The sequence below is a fragment of the Dermacentor andersoni genome, chromosome 9, assembly GCF_023375885.2.
Source record: "Dermacentor andersoni chromosome 9, qqDerAnde1_hic_scaffold, whole genome shotgun sequence".
Taxonomy (NCBI): domain Eukaryota; kingdom Metazoa; phylum Arthropoda; class Arachnida; order Ixodida; family Ixodidae; genus Dermacentor; species Dermacentor andersoni.
In genome coordinates, this window is record NC_092822.1 from 93,217,087 (window position 1) to 93,232,737 (window position 15,651).

The following is a 15,651-nucleotide window of genomic DNA, read 5'->3' on the forward strand; positions in this document are numbered from 1 at the left end:
ACTTTAGGACGAGCTACATGGGTAACCGCCATGGTTGCTCATTAGCCATGGTGTTGGGCTGCTGAGCACGACATCGCGGGATCGAATCCCGGCCGCGACGGCCGCATTTCCACGGCGGCGAAAACGCCGGTTTACTTCGAGTGAGGTGCAAGTTAAAGAACCCCAGGTGATCAAAACTTTTTTAATAGTGGAATCCTCCACTAAGGCGTGCCTCATAATCAGAAAGTGGTATTGGCTCGATAAATCCCATAATTTAGCTATATGGGTGTTCCAGTAACTTTTTTTATTCAATGCCAAGAAGAACAGCTTGGCAAAAGGTAATTGGAACAACACTCCATGCTTACGGTCACTTTGATGGCGCATATCTTGACGGGCAGCCAACTTGGTAAATAATTCCAAGTGGATACGCCTTGCAAACTCACCGGCTACCATTCCTGAATTATAATATATACCATAAAGTAAATTTTAAAAAATTATGACATTTTCTTTTTAGGCACCGCAAAACTTAAAAATTATGCCACCGTTTAAGTCTAAACGTAAACACGTTTATGTAATCATCTATGAAAGGGTCGTCCAGTACCGATTCCCACAGGTGCGAGGGACCCCCTAAAATTTAAGCACGTAATGCGTATAAAGAATCGTTATCGTTTTTCATGTACCGAAATGGTATCACTTCATAGCGTAGAAAATTGCCGTCCAAGGTGCCACTGCTACTTCAGGCACCCGAGTAAAAAAATTGGAAGACGCTTAAGCTTCGCCTTCCAGAGTGGAACGTGACAACGTTCCTGTCGAACTGCCAAGGGGTGTAAGATGATGCGCTACGGCACAGCGATCACTTACGAGGCGCCCTGCATAGGACTTTGCACGCGCCGAACAACTCTGCGTTCGGCGCGGCAACGAAATGTGTCCCTGAGCAAGAGGAACGAATCAAAGAACTCGGTGTCTCGGAGGGAGAAAGGATCTACGCAAGCCAAACGTCGTAATCGGCATGGACAGCCGGGCCGCGACGCGCCATCAAGGCGGCCGCGATCATGGGGCTGCCGCCTCGTTGGGGTCGACCTCTATCTCGCTTGGGAGCACCACGCAAAGGCATGACTCCTCGCCAGCAGCACGGCACACATCGCTGGGCACGATTTCCCACCAGACGTGCTACGGCGCAGCGATTACATCAGACGCGTCGCGCATCGGACGCTGCACCTAGGAGTCGCGCTGTGAGCGGAAAGAGGAGCCGCGTTGACTAACACGAGGGTTCGAGTGACGCACGCTGAAAGATGGAAGGAGAGAGAGCGAGAAAACTCATTAAACGCAAGGGTATTGGGGCATCCTCGCACCGGTCCCGCAGCGCCCAATGCGCTCAAACGAGACGAAGGGGAGAAGCGGACGAGTGGTGCGCCACCTATCGGGGCAGTGCCATACATTACGAGGAGAGGGTCTTCAGTGCTTGTCGCAAGATGGCTATGCGTGTGCGCCAAGCGCAGATGAATTGTAGCGGAAACTTACTACGCTACGCGTTTATTAGCGACTTCTGTTTTTACATGCTAATAATTACCGATATACACCGAAGTATAACTTTCTACCGCACGTTTCTAAGGCAACAGCGCATTCACTAGAGGCGCTTTGGTAGCGCTTCGAACCATCGAACTTATGGCTGAGTGGCAGCGTCTCCGTCTCACAATCCAGAGACTCTGGTTCGATTCCCACCCAGCCCATCTTGCAAGTTGTTTTTATTTATGACTTGCCTTCCGCAATTTTTCGCTCACGGCCAACGCCGCCGACGCCAATGACACCGGATTTTCTGCGACACGAGCTCCTTAATGCTATCGCGCTAAAACGAACGAGTTCGCGTAACATCCACGTGACCTCGATCTCGATGATGATCTCTGTAAATCAGCGAGCACTCACAGCGTAGGAGACATAATGCAGTTCCCAGCATGTACCGCAGCTACGATTTTATGTTTTCGTCTTTTTTTACTCACGGAAGATTGCTTTTCGCAACGATTGACAAATTAGTTTTAAGCTGCATGTTTCAATCCAGTTCGACTGAATATTTTCCTTAAGTGTTTCGTTCACTGTGGTACAATGGCACAGTGCAGTTTCGATTCTCGCAGTAGATTCTCGCAGTAGTAGATTCTCGCAGTCGTAAGTAGTTCAGCGTGGGTAAGCGTGTTCTCTACTGGCCAGGGTTCAGCTGTAAGGGTACAGTTGCTATTAACCTCTAAATATTGTCACGCATGGTCAATGCCTCACAGGCTTTAGAATATTTTTCAAGAAACCAGCCATCACACATGTTATGTATGAATGTTTAATGTATCAAAATCAGCACATTAAGCCAAATTCTTTCTACAAAACATCACCACTTTTTGTTTGGACGATCAACGCCATTCATCTCAGCTTCAGGGGCTCTCGCTCTCTCTCTCTCTCTCTCTCTCTCTCTGTCAGCCTGAATTCATTAGGACACTTCGCGTTCTGGGAGCCGATCGATGGCAGGATAATAGCGCGATTACTATGAACTATCTCAACTCCTAAAGGGTCTGTCCTGAAAGTAATTTCAGTAAGGCCATGAAAAATCATTTATTGAATGTATCGTTACAAATGTTTAAAAATATTCACAATACCCTCCTTTTGCGTCGATACATTGACTCCAGCGAGGCTTCCAGCCCTCGAATGCGTTGCCGTAGTCCTCCTCCGGGATCGCCTTTAATGCTGCGGTGCGAGCTGCTTGGATCCTGTCCCCTGTCCCAAAATGCTTGCCTTTCAGGGGTTATGAGGTACGGGATGTACGGGTGCTTGGTGATCATTTGCACCGCTGCTTTAACCAGGTAGTCGGTGACGATGAAGGCAATGCAGGCCGTCGCGTTATCGAGGTGCAACTTCCAGTTGTCTGCGATGTGCGGCCGCATGAGTTGAACTCCACGTTTCATTCTTTCGAGGAATCCCTCATAAAATTTGGAAGTCACAGTGGCTCCAGCTTCTACAAACTCGTGATGAACCAGTTCGTGGATGCAAAAAACACGATGAGCAAAATTTTGACCTTTGATTTGATTATCCTGGCTTTCTTCTGGTGAGGGGACGACTCCGCGTGCTACTCCCACGATTGCCTTTTGGTCTCCGGGTCATATTCACATACCCAATTCTCGTCACCTGTAATGATGTTGTCCAAAAATTTCCGCTCATGTTTGCACATGTCCAGGTTTTCTTGCCACGTTTCAGCGTGGCGGGACTTTTGGTCGTCAGTGAGCACTTTTGGAACCATTTTTGCGCACACCTTCCGCCTGCCGATATCATTTGTAACGAGTTAACGAACTTGAATTTTCGGAATGTTTAACATCTCGGCCATTACCAAAACATTTATTCGTCGGCCTGAACTCAGTTCCCTCACTCGCGTCACATTGTCAGTCGTGGTGGTCGCAGATAGCCGTTCGGCGCGGTCTTCATCGTCGACCTCTTCCCGGTCTTCCATAAGGCCTTGTGCCACGGAAACTGTTGCCGATCTGACAGGGCATGTTCTTCGTAAACGGTCATGAGCATAGTGACAGTTTCCGCACCGGTCTTGCGAAGTTTCACGCAAAACATGATCGCAAATCTTGGTTCTAATGAGCGCTGCATTTTCACTTGCACAAGAATAAAAAAACAACTCTTACGGACAGACCCGTTCTACGCTCTCCTTTGCTCTGAGCACACTGAGCGACGGAGCGCTGCTTAGCTGGGTTCCCCCACTGCGAGTTTCAACCAGTTAGACCGTGTTCCGAAGTACAGTCGCGTCACAATAAATTCACTGATATTACTTTCAGGACAGAAGCTTTATATTCAAAGATATCAATAAAAACATGATCCAATCGCTTCCAGCATTAAATTTAGAGATGGTATGGTAAAAATGGTATGAGCTGTATATAAGTTCAATGAACTACATTGCTCATAACAAAACTGACTCCATAAACAAAACCGCGTAAGGCGGTTTTGTTTATTTGAAATTTTCCGTCTGCATAATACTTCAGAAGAGAGGCAGTAAAGCCCGGGATTCTTGTGTTTAACGAACACGGCATGAACATGACACAGCTGTCTGCTGTGTTCTTAAAGCCAATGTAGGGCGACACGATGCCCTGTTCTAGATAGCCACATTCGACATCCATATCGCATACCGAACTCTCTTTTCGTACAGCGGTGAAAACCAGGGTTTTGAACAAGCGTTCAGTATCACCTGCAAACAAAAGGACAGAACACCTGAAGGATTTGAAAATGGAGACGGAAGCCCTAGAAAAGGACATTGTGAAAATCGGGTTGCAACTTTCTCATCAGAGATATTGTATAATGATAAGTTAACCAACTTCATAGCTCTCAAGGTTTATGGCTAGAAGAAAATGGGGCGAGTTGGTTGCACTTAACTTTTGCCCCCCAATTAAATTTTGACTTATTGACGGTTCTATTGTCTCTGACAGGACTAACAGGAAAACAGAACGCTGTATGAATTAGGTCCGAGTTTCTATAGAGTGACCTGGAATTTGCAGCATTTGGAACAGGTAATTGGTGTTACGGGCTCTAATTATTAATTTTCGTTAGTAAGTATTCTGCACTACAGCGCTAAAGCCGTTTCAGGCAGCGGCCGAGGATTTCGTCAGCGGATGTATGTGCGTTCGGCGATGTTGATTGTGCATTAGTTGTGCGTTTACTGCATTGCATCATGTCTTAGTGCATGGCGTATCATTTATGATATAAACATGCCCCTAGCATAACAGAAATGAAAATAAGAGGAATACTAATGCCACCCTGACCACACGGTGATTGCCAAATGGCGATGCACACCCGTCGCCCGTCTCTGGGTCGTGGGAACGCTAAATGGGTTACGTGTACCCTCAACAGCTATTGCATAAGTATGGTTGACACGCTTCCTTTCATGTGCTATAGCCATGGCACGCCATTATTATGTGACTAACGGAGAAATAATAAACTCTGACATGCTAAAACGTTTGCGCCAAAGCACTCGGCAGCGCGATAACCAATTTTCATCTTTTGGACAGTTATTATTGATGCATGACATCGCAAGGCCACTTAGTAGCGCATAAGTCCTGGAATATATGTCGACCATTAAAATGCGCTCGATCACGCGTTCTATATTCACCAGGGTGCTCGGCATAATGTTTCAATTTCTCCGTGTGCAGTTGCCATAAGAGACAAGCGCCACGAGCATGAGACAGACTTCCAAATTTTCCGAATAACCTCATAAAGCGAATTCCAGGTGAAGTTATCTCATTTTTTCCGTGATTCATAACAATGGTGCAGCTGTGTACAATAAGCTGAAGGGTCCGATTTAGAAAGCTAGAATCATCATTGCGCAAGTACAGCAAAAATTTGTTTTGCGAGCGTTGCCCCGAAGACTGTCACGAAAAGAAGTCTGATAACGTATATAATTTGCCACGTAATTTTTTTTCCAACGCGTCATCAGTGAAGTGTGCCTAAAACATGCTGCGTCGTATGGTCGGGAGGAAAAAATAACACAATGAATGAGGGCAACCACGGCGCAGAACACTGCATCACTTTAGTGTTGCTATTGCAGAATTCCGAGAGTGAAATGGTAATAGTAAGTATCGAGGACACTCCGCAAAAAGAAGTTGAAGTCGTGCTGCTCACTGTGCCTCTCGAGGAGTAGGTCTCCGGAAATTGAGTCTCCCCGTGTACCGCACTCGTCGAATACGCCGTAGCGATACTGGGCCCACTCGTGTATACGAAAGTGTAGGCTGGAAGAAAACGATAAAGTCGTGCAATGAACACACGCAATAAAGTACACTTCTTTTCTGCCCTCTAACGCATTTTTATAAATAGCAATACGGACACGGAAACTGCACCGCCCGAAAGAAAAATTGCAAGCTGTTTGACAACACCTGTCTAACTGAAATGAAAATATTTGGAACTGCAGCAAATTAAGAATAACACGGTGAGCACAGGAAACACAAGCACATTAAGTGAGCACAGGAAACAAGCGTAAGCAGTGGACACTATGAGATCAATGTGCAGCCGTTGAAATTTCGCTGTTAGCCGTATACCTGGCCCGGAATATTCTTGCGTGACATTGCCAGAGCGTTTATTTGACAACGCAACCACTTCTCATTTTACATTGTCATGCTAAATTTTTGCTGCCCTTAACGAGTCGTCTCATTCACACCAGAGCATAACTTTCCCTGCGACCACTCAGTCTAGCAAGGTGGCTTGTACGAGCCTTCACTACACCTAAGGTACAGATACGTTGGCTCCTGCTTTCACCTTGTTCTCGTTTAGCTCATCATCTTGAATTTCCGTCTCACGCATTCACAGTATTTTCCCTGGATGTGCAAAGCCAGCGGCACAGAGCCTTACTTGAAAGGAGGTAGACGAGACTCGCTTTGTTGAAGGTGAAGTTTAATGATCCGGGAGACATGGGCAACTGTGATGCTTGCTGCTCACTGATGACGTGGTGCTTTCACCACCAGTAGCACTCGCTTAAACGCGAATGAACGCGTGGTGAACCCTGACGGATGCCCATTGAATTTCGCTTGCAGAAGCTAGCGGAACAATCGGTGGCATCCAAAACACAGCATGCCAAGACCCTATTTCAGTGAAATTTGCTGAAGACACAAGGGCCGAGGATTAAGCAGTCCAACTGGGCATTTTTCTTTTTATTTTGCATGCCTTCCATGTTCAACAGCACCATATGGAAGATTGAGTAGCCTTTGCATGCACAACGATAACGCTTTTTAAGCTTCGTATGCACTGTGATATTAGGCTCCCTCATTGATGACCCCTTTTAATTTGTAGGGCGTGGCAGGACTACCTCATGCGAAACAGTACTGTTCTTGCGTGCACAATGTGGTCTTCTTGAAATGCTCTGATTGCGATCGCTCTTATTGGTAGATATCAAAACTCGATATCTAGCTATTTTCTGCGACATATAGTGACAATTTAAAACGCATCCGTGTGTTGTGAGAACGAGATCCGCGGGAGTGTAATTGGCGATTGCGGGCTATTTATCATCGACTGATCAGTTTCACAAGTTGTTTTACGCTTTTGAATATCTGTGCTCTAAGAGTGCGAACCGTCGACAAAATTAAAAACAATACTGTCCTGAATATTGTGTTTCCATACAAGGTCTTGCTGAGAACTTTTGAACTACTCAGCGAAGGCAACGTCGAAAAAGCGGGCTGCCTAACCTTTCTCTTCTAAGAAGCTCATCATTTTATCTTCAACGTCCGCAACAGTTCTCATGCCAATTTAGTTTACTGGGAAGCGCATGGTCTAGCAGATCGGCAATGGGGCTGCCGCGTTGAGGTAGCCCTGTTCGAAGAGAACCATTGAATCAGCTTCTGTCTTGTATGTGACGATCGGTGTGTGCCACAGTTGAATAAATATCTTGGACGCCAACTTGGGCCCCATGCCATATGCGGCTCTTCAAGGAACTTGCAACATCGCTATAGTAGCGGACGCTCACGATGTCCGCCAAGGAAAGAGCACCACCGACAAGTCGCGAGCTACGGAGACAACCCTCCAGGCTACCGAGCCCAAACGGCAGCCTAACGTACGGCTAGCCGCCTCTCTTAATCACCCCCGCTCACAATGAATGCAGACTGGCCCCGGCATCAATAAAACGCCTGGAAACCTCTTTCGCGCAAACTTACGCGACTGCCATATGCCTATGCACCGCTGCATATACTGGGCATCCGCCGCTGCACCAGAAGAAAGAAAAGGCTGAAAATATTTTTTTCCGGTGCTGCAATAAATTATACCCGCGCGGTACACATTCACATAGGACGCTTTCATAGACATTCGTACAACTTAAGCGCGTGACGTGAGGACTTCGCAGCGAAGCTAATCGACGCGGTGCTTTCTGAAGGGGCGAGGGAGAGGACGTTGGAGGCAGACACGCTTCACAGGTGACGAATATCGGTAGCGGCAATACGGCGTGTCGCTGTGTTGATTCAATTCTAATTGCGTCAGCGCCGATATTCTTCGTGAGATGGGTTTTGCCTGAATATTTTTTTTTGTCTTCATCTTTTAACAGCAACAAAGAAGTTGCGTACCAGCGCTTGCTTTTGCGCACCTGCTTGTTTTATAATAATAATAATAATATTAATATTAATAATAATACTAACAGTAATAATAATAATAGTAATAATAGACATCATAACCGGTCATTATTTCTTTTCCCCGCCATTCCTCTTTCCCAATGTATATAGCAGGTCAGAGCAGTTTATACCTCAGGCTGACTCTCCGCTTAACAATTCCACCACGTTACTCTCTAGAGTCATGTGAACAGTCGAGTGGCCCAAAAGCGCCTTATCAAGTGTCTTGGTGCCAATGGCGTCGATGTCAACTTCACCCCGCCTCCACCTGGTGTACGCTGGCAGAAGTGCTCACTACCACGTGACAAGGCCGAGTGCATCCCAGCAAATTGTGTGCGCGACGAGCGTGTGGCGCACGTCGCCCACACATTCTTCGAGTTTTGATTTCAGTCCAGATAACGAGCGATGCAGCAACAACAGACAGCGGCCTCGCAAACGCGGCACGATGTTGAACGAAGGCTTCGCGTTGTCAAGGCCCCTTCCCAGGGGGGAGCTTTATAGAGCGCGACTTTCGGCCGAACCCATTGGCGACACGAACAGGCGCGTTCACATCGGAGTTCTCATCGCGCGTGACGCATTGCCCCTGACTCCTCCCCACTTTCCCTACCTCAACTCTCACGAGATGCGCGATCCGTATACTGAAGCTTGCGACGTCGTTTATTGCAGGTTTGTTCCCAATTCATGGTAAGTGCAAGAGCAGCTGGTGTGTACGCCCATCAAAAAGCCGAAATACGATTGGAAAATATATGACGTGCTCTAACACCGTGACCAGCTTCCCTGAAAACACGACATCGCACCGTGCTATACATATCAGACTTGTATTGGGGTGCTAAAACCTAAAACTATTTCACGCTTTTCTATTCCAATTCTGCAAGCAGCCCACTGCGATTTGTCCAAAACCTTCTTGGACCATCCCCACTTCCCCTGTCTGTCACGAGACGTCACGAAAACCGTGAGAGCTCCCCATCTGATATGATGTGTACGCAATGATTACGCATAATTTGACTGTACAAAACAAAAATACTGATTTCTTATTCGACGCCTTCTTGCCATTAGCCCTTGGCTAATGGCCAAAAGTTTTCGGGCTCCGCCCATTTCACCTGCCTCTCATGCGACTTCATAAAACCGCAAAAACTCAAGACGTCAAAGTGACGCGTACGCGTTAAAGATGCTATAATATGCCGAACAAAACTTAATTTTTCTCGGAATAGCCGCAGGCTGCCCCGTTCCGTAAGGAATAAAAGAGAACTCCCGCCGATCGCTCCGACACTGGCTGCTTGCCCCTGCCGGAGAGCATGGGTTCATTAGAGTGTAATAAAACATTTTACGTGGCCTTGTAACGTTTTTGAGAACATTAGGCACGTTTACAACCTCGTTCCGCCAAGTCTCCTTTGCTGAGGATCCGTTTTAGCGTCATTCTTAAGCTTCCCCGGCATTTGGCCGCGATTGTCGATGAGCCACCTCAAGCTAAGTAAGAGAAAGCGGATCGCAGAAGCCAGCGCCACCTTCATCTGGTTATCGACATTCACTGCAGTAGCTCGGGGTCATCGAATCCCTCTCCACTTGAGCGTGCTCCTCGCTTCTTGTGAGCCAATTAGATAAGACAAGCCGCTCTGTGCAGGCAATTTTATTCGTTTTTCAAGCAAACAAAAGTTACGACCAATGAATGAGGGGAGCATTTGATTGGTGTGCTCAGACAACCCTGCAGGTGACCGACCGATGCTTGCGTGTGCGGTTACGCGAATTTGAGGTCACGACATCGAAATTAAAACATATTGGAATAGTGTTACGGTATACGGTCTCTGGTTGCAGAAAAAAAAATGTAGCCGATAACAAGTACTCCTGTATAATTCAAAAATGCTATTCGGGACACTGATCACTTCCTTCCCGCAAAACAATGTGCGTAATTACTGAAATTTAATTACTAGTTTTACGTTGCTGTCTTCCCACTTTTTATTAACAGTGCTCAAAAACAGTAAATAGAAAGTGCTGGCACGATTGTTCACTGCATCCTCTTCAGCCATTCGAACATTCTTCTAACAATTCGAACAATACACTAACAATTGCTTTAAGAATTTTCCCTCCGTCATTGTTGCCTCATTTTTTTCAAAGCACATCAGGCGCAACACTCAAACCTCGCTCGCTGTGCGCGCAGAAGGGAAGGGCAGTGTATTAAGGTGCAACCACGTTGCGCCAAACCATGATTGTGGTTAATCAATGGCGTTAAGTTCGCGTCTGGCTCCTCTTTGAAGCACATCCCTCTATTGTTGCCGGTGCTCGAAGAAAGCGCTCGCTGCAGGGCCATTGAAAAGCTGAAAAAAAAATGTTCGCAGGCGATTTCCTGGCGTCAACGTCTCAAGTGGCCATCTTAATTGGTCCCGGGTAGCGTCAGTTTATTTCCTCAGCTAACACCCTGCCAGAATCTTAAGAGGAGGAAACAAATACTGAGACACTTGGGCGTTTGCCTCTCCTACACTGCGCATGCGCGAGGCTACTGCGTGGTGTGACCGCCAGTATTCTGGAGCAGTACCCGACAACTTGAAACAGTCAAATCTGCGTCGCCTGTTACAGCTTGACTCGTCAATAGAGAACCAATTACATGTAATTGGTTACCCTCAAACAAACACAATTGAACTACTGTGAGCGTCACCAAGTAAAAAAATGTCAATAATTAAGTACCAAAGCACCCAAAAATGTTGATAATTTAAGCAAAATAATAAGACACCATTCCTAAGGTAGCAGCCTGTCTTCATCTCCCGCCGTGAGCGGGATTTCACTGGACCTCAGCCACCGGATTACGGCGTACTGATTGCTGTTAACTACTTTCTGAGATGTGCTGGAAGCACAGAAATTGAACTACGCGAAACAAGATTGACTAGGAATCATCGTAGCACGCCAGGAACCATTATGAGTGGAATATTTCTTTATACTGCCTAATATTTCCCAAATTTTTTCGCAGGAGGTCATCGCTTCTCCTGAAAGTCTAACATTTTTCCACAGTAAGTGCACGGTAATTTTTCTAGGCATTCTTAATAAACATGGAATCGATTCAAACACGCTGGAATGTTCGTTTTGCAATGATTACACAGAAACAAAGTACAGCCTGCAGTTGCATTGTCTGGCTTTTTCTTATATTCACAGAATACGTTTATCCATTTTTTAAAAATAAAATTGTAGCCAATTGCCCTTATAGAATCTTAGACATCCCACAATACAGCGCTCAAGCTTTACATCCTCGCAGTCTGTCTCTCTCTCCCTCTCTCTTTCTGTGTGCCTGGGTGCATGCGTGTGTGTGTTTGTGTGTGCTTCCATTGAATGAATCAGCGAAAGGCTGGCGTGTATTTACATACCGGCTAATTAATCTATTTTTTCCAGAATTTTTAGAAATCGCTTATGAGAGATAGCGTAACTCTCGCTCATGAGTTGGATTACTCGGATCGGCGGACATTAGTCAGACGTGAAATCGTACTGCATAATTTAATTATTAAGAAACGCCAATGAACGTTATAATTATGTATTGCGCGTATTACAATTTACGAATTCTGGCCTGCGAGTTTGCAATACGTATCGACTTGAACAGAAACTACAGGATCACACTAGTTTTGATCAATTGTTTACAAAAGTGTGGGACTGAATACATGGGCGTTCAATTTACTTTTGCGAGTCTGCGACCTGGGTATCTCGTACGCACATCCTGGAAAAAACACGACGGTCCTTTCACTCCCCCAGAGGATTGAATGGAGGCACAATAGACGTCAAATTGTAGGTCCCAACAAGACAACATGCAACAATTAGCAGTAAAGAAGTTAAAATTAGTCGTAAGGGCGTAACTAACGCTAATATAGCCAAAAAATTTACCACATTGCCCTAGCCCCATGCCCAGTGTTCACCACAGCAGATATGTGGCTGACGACGTAAAGCCGTCGTACAACACCCCTGTCACTAACAGAGTTAGATTGCATGGAATAAGCAGGGCTCGAGCGAGACAACGTCTGAAAAACAGTTTCGATGGTTCCCGACGAAGGAAAAATTTACGGCAATGTAAGTAAAAGTGACGCTGCGGTAGTAATTGCCACCAACAAAGTCGAAAATTAGTGCCAATGTGTTTTTAACCCTGTTAAGGGTGCACCACCGTGAATACTGGTGTGCAGAGGCAAAGTCACCCCACAGCAGACAATTTGAAAATGGAGTTAGTTTTTACGATTAAACAGCAGTCGCCCAAGGCAATGGAGCCCGGAAGGCACCTTGAGTCGTGTCCACGAGAAGAGAGAATCAGTGCCACAGTAGGTAAAATTATTGTTCCTGCCGTAAGTAGTTTCAATCGACGAAGATCAACCACTTTGCACCATAGAACACACCTTCTTCGAGTTTTACCACTTGGCATCTTGGTCAAGTAAAGAGACGGCTCAGTCATTTATCGAAGAAGACGAGGGCAACGTATGCAAAACAAGGGCGACATAATTGAGGGTTAAATTCGATACTAATAAGATATCAAACGAGTGAGTAATGAACATGAAAGCGAGAGGGAAAGATGCAGAATGTAGGGATGTAATCAACACTTACCGAACGCTTCCATAGAACCCCCATGCTATCCCCGTGTTCGTTGACGTTGTCTTCTCTAGCGTCTACAATTGGTGGGCACTATCTGTTTCTTCCTCTTTCTGCTGCCCGGCGCTCTCGAAATGGTGGTGTGCGCCATTCAACATTCGACAATTTTCCTCCGCAGGTTGCGCGGCCACTAAAAAGGTGATAGGGCGGTGGCGCAGGCGTTGTGCTTTACTCGCAGTGGTTCACGATAGCGATAAGAAGGCGCAGCGGCAGCACAACCAGCTAAATATTATGCCAGTTTTTACGCGGAACATTTGGAAGCCCTTAGATCACGACGGTCAAGCGGGCAAGTCACGTGGTATGTGGTTTTGTATTTCGCGGGCACCTGCAAAACGCGTAACAACACCGAGGCGTCCTTAATTCCATCGAATGAGTCAAATAATAATAGGTCTGCCTTTGAAATAATTATTTATATTGATGTTGTTTTTTACGTGCTCGCAGGTTCTCTATAATAAATACTAAACATGTCTGGCCTCTCCACAGTAAATAAAAGTACATGAAATTTGGTGCATTACGCGTAAAAACTATGATCTGATCATGAGGCACGCCGAAAGGGGAAGAATATTGCTAGTAATTACCACGTCAAAAGAGTGCAGTGCAAACAGGAAGAGAGATAGATACCCTGGCTTGAATTGAGCAATAATATGTCGACTTCAATTAAAGAAACGCTTAGAGTGTACCCCTTGAGACATTCTAGTTTATTCAATTGTAGGCCTTGGAGGCCACGGAATTGGCTAATATATTTCTGCATGCTTCACTTGATGATTCTCGAAAACCAGAAGTGTAGCAATGTTCTCAACATTATGCTCACACCAATGTCCGATGCCATTCTAATGTGACGTTTTACATGCCTCCTTTCGTTGCTACTAGTAAACCTTTTATTTCAATGCTCATGTTTAACTTTTATTGACTTATTTATATAGGTATATATGAGCAATATCTGCAGTGCCATGAGGCTTTTTTGTGTTACAGCGAACCTGTTACTAGGTGTTTGACGATGGCTGCAGTCTATAATAAATCTAGTTTTCCTATGTGCAATATATGCAGTGCCATTTCGGCTTCCACCATCTTACAGCAATGCTGTTAAGGTGAGTTACAAGGTGGTGACGGCTACATTAAATGCAAATGCAACACTGGTTCGGAGCCTTGCATTTGTTTGGAAACGTAATTATCAAAATTAAAAATATGTTACCTGCACATACCTTCTTTAAATAAACATTCCCTTTTCACCGTGTCTAATAAGTAATTCATAACTTTTCTTTATCGCATATCATTATACTAGCTTTGTGTTTAAAGTCAGCAAGAACCTTGTGCTGTTGCTGCGGTAAAAGCAGATGCCATGATGCTACTAGCCTGCTACTAGCCACTAAAACGACCAGCCTTGACCATGCTCGAGCGCTGCAGCACTTGCTGTGTGCAAGCAAGGCTGGCAGCCAGCAATTAGATCCCTTGTTCTAAAGGGTGTGAGTAATCCCTTATAACAGTGTCGTTGTCAGATTGGCACACTTCCCTGAAAGTTTTTTTTTTTTACTTTTTATACTTCCCGAGATGTTATGGAATGAAGCTACCAAAAGTTGTCATTTCAACTAGACCACACGGTCTTTCATAATGCTGTCTTCAGCACTGCCTCGTTTTTGCCGTTTGTAATCGTCAGAACTGGACCCAGACGGCGGTTCTAAGGCTCTCTAAGCCCTTTTGCACCAGCAGCATTGTCCAGGTGGAACATCAGAAAGGTAGCTTGGATGATAGCTGTCAGAAGCTCGTCATTATTGTAGAACTTTTGTTGCTGTTTGGAAGACTGTCTTTTTCTTTCACTGTTATTGCGTTAGCAAATTTAAACATGATGTGTTCTCGGAGCTAAGTGTCCGACAGGCTGCACAGTGCACCCTACATCCTAAAGTCAGTATGTGCAAGGGATTGTGATGGGGTGCTGCTACTACGTGCCCGCACTTTCACCCGCTCCTAATATCGGGGCACAATACAATGAACACTTTAACGGCCCTGATGACTCTCTGAGCCACCATGTTTGTATTTAGGTGGTATGGGGAAAAAGCAAAGCTGGACTCTGTTTATTTAGTCTCCGCTGTCAGCTTGTTACTGTAAAACTGGCACAGTATTTGCCTACGAGCTCTTTCGCTCTCCTAATCATTTAGTTTTGAAGCGCAATAAGTATTTTGGCGTATTCCACAGTTTTGCTGCTTTAACTCTTGCACAACTCATCATCAATGAGAAATAATGTCCTCTTTACTCTTTGCTTTACCTTTTGTAGTACCACAATGTCTAGGCTTGTCAGAAAATGCTCTGCTTTAACTAAGACGCTTCCACAATTACTGCATTGCACCTTGTTTGGGCACTTGTAGCAGGTTTCCATATATTTCATATGGTCTTGGCTTAAACTTGCAGCTGGATCAGTTGCTTTCTGTTCTTACTGTATGGTTTGTGCAAATAACACATGGACAAGGAATATTCAAAAACTAGGTAAGAGCTTGTGCTTGTGTCGTCCATTTCTTCCTTGCCGATGTGTTTATGCAATAAATTTACTTACTACATACACTACTTCGCTTACATTTGTTTGCCTCTTCCAGCTTGGAAACCAATATATCGTGTATTTTCCAGTACGGAAAATATGTTCCCATAGATCCTGGAATACTAGCTCGACCACTATACATGCGCCCTATCGCACGTTCTATATTCACCCGGGCACATAAGAGGAACGCGCCACGAGGATGGGGCCGACTTCCAAACTTTTGTGAATACCCGCATATAGTCCATCCCAGGTGAAGTTCTCTAATTTTTTCGTGATTCGCAGAAATGGTGCAGCTGTGTAATATCAGCTGAAGGGACTATATTAGAAACCTAGAATTGTTATCGCGCAAGTACAACAAAAAATTTCTTTGGCAAGCAGTCTCCTGAGGACTCTGAGGAAAACAAGTATGATAATGTCTCTCATTTGCCA

General features: G+C 45.3%; 1 protein-coding gene across 1 annotated transcript in view; it reads right to left on the bottom strand.

The window, feature by feature from the left end:
• Positions 1-15,651, bottom strand: part of LOC129384136 (uncharacterized) — a 64,555-nt gene that overhangs the window by 46,659 nt on the left and 2,245 nt on the right. The window contains exon 2 of the mRNA XM_055069293.1: positions 5,626-5,732. The gene's annotated coding sequence lies outside the window, so the exon portion shown is untranslated. The remainder of the gene's footprint in view (positions 1-5,625; positions 5,733-15,651) is intronic.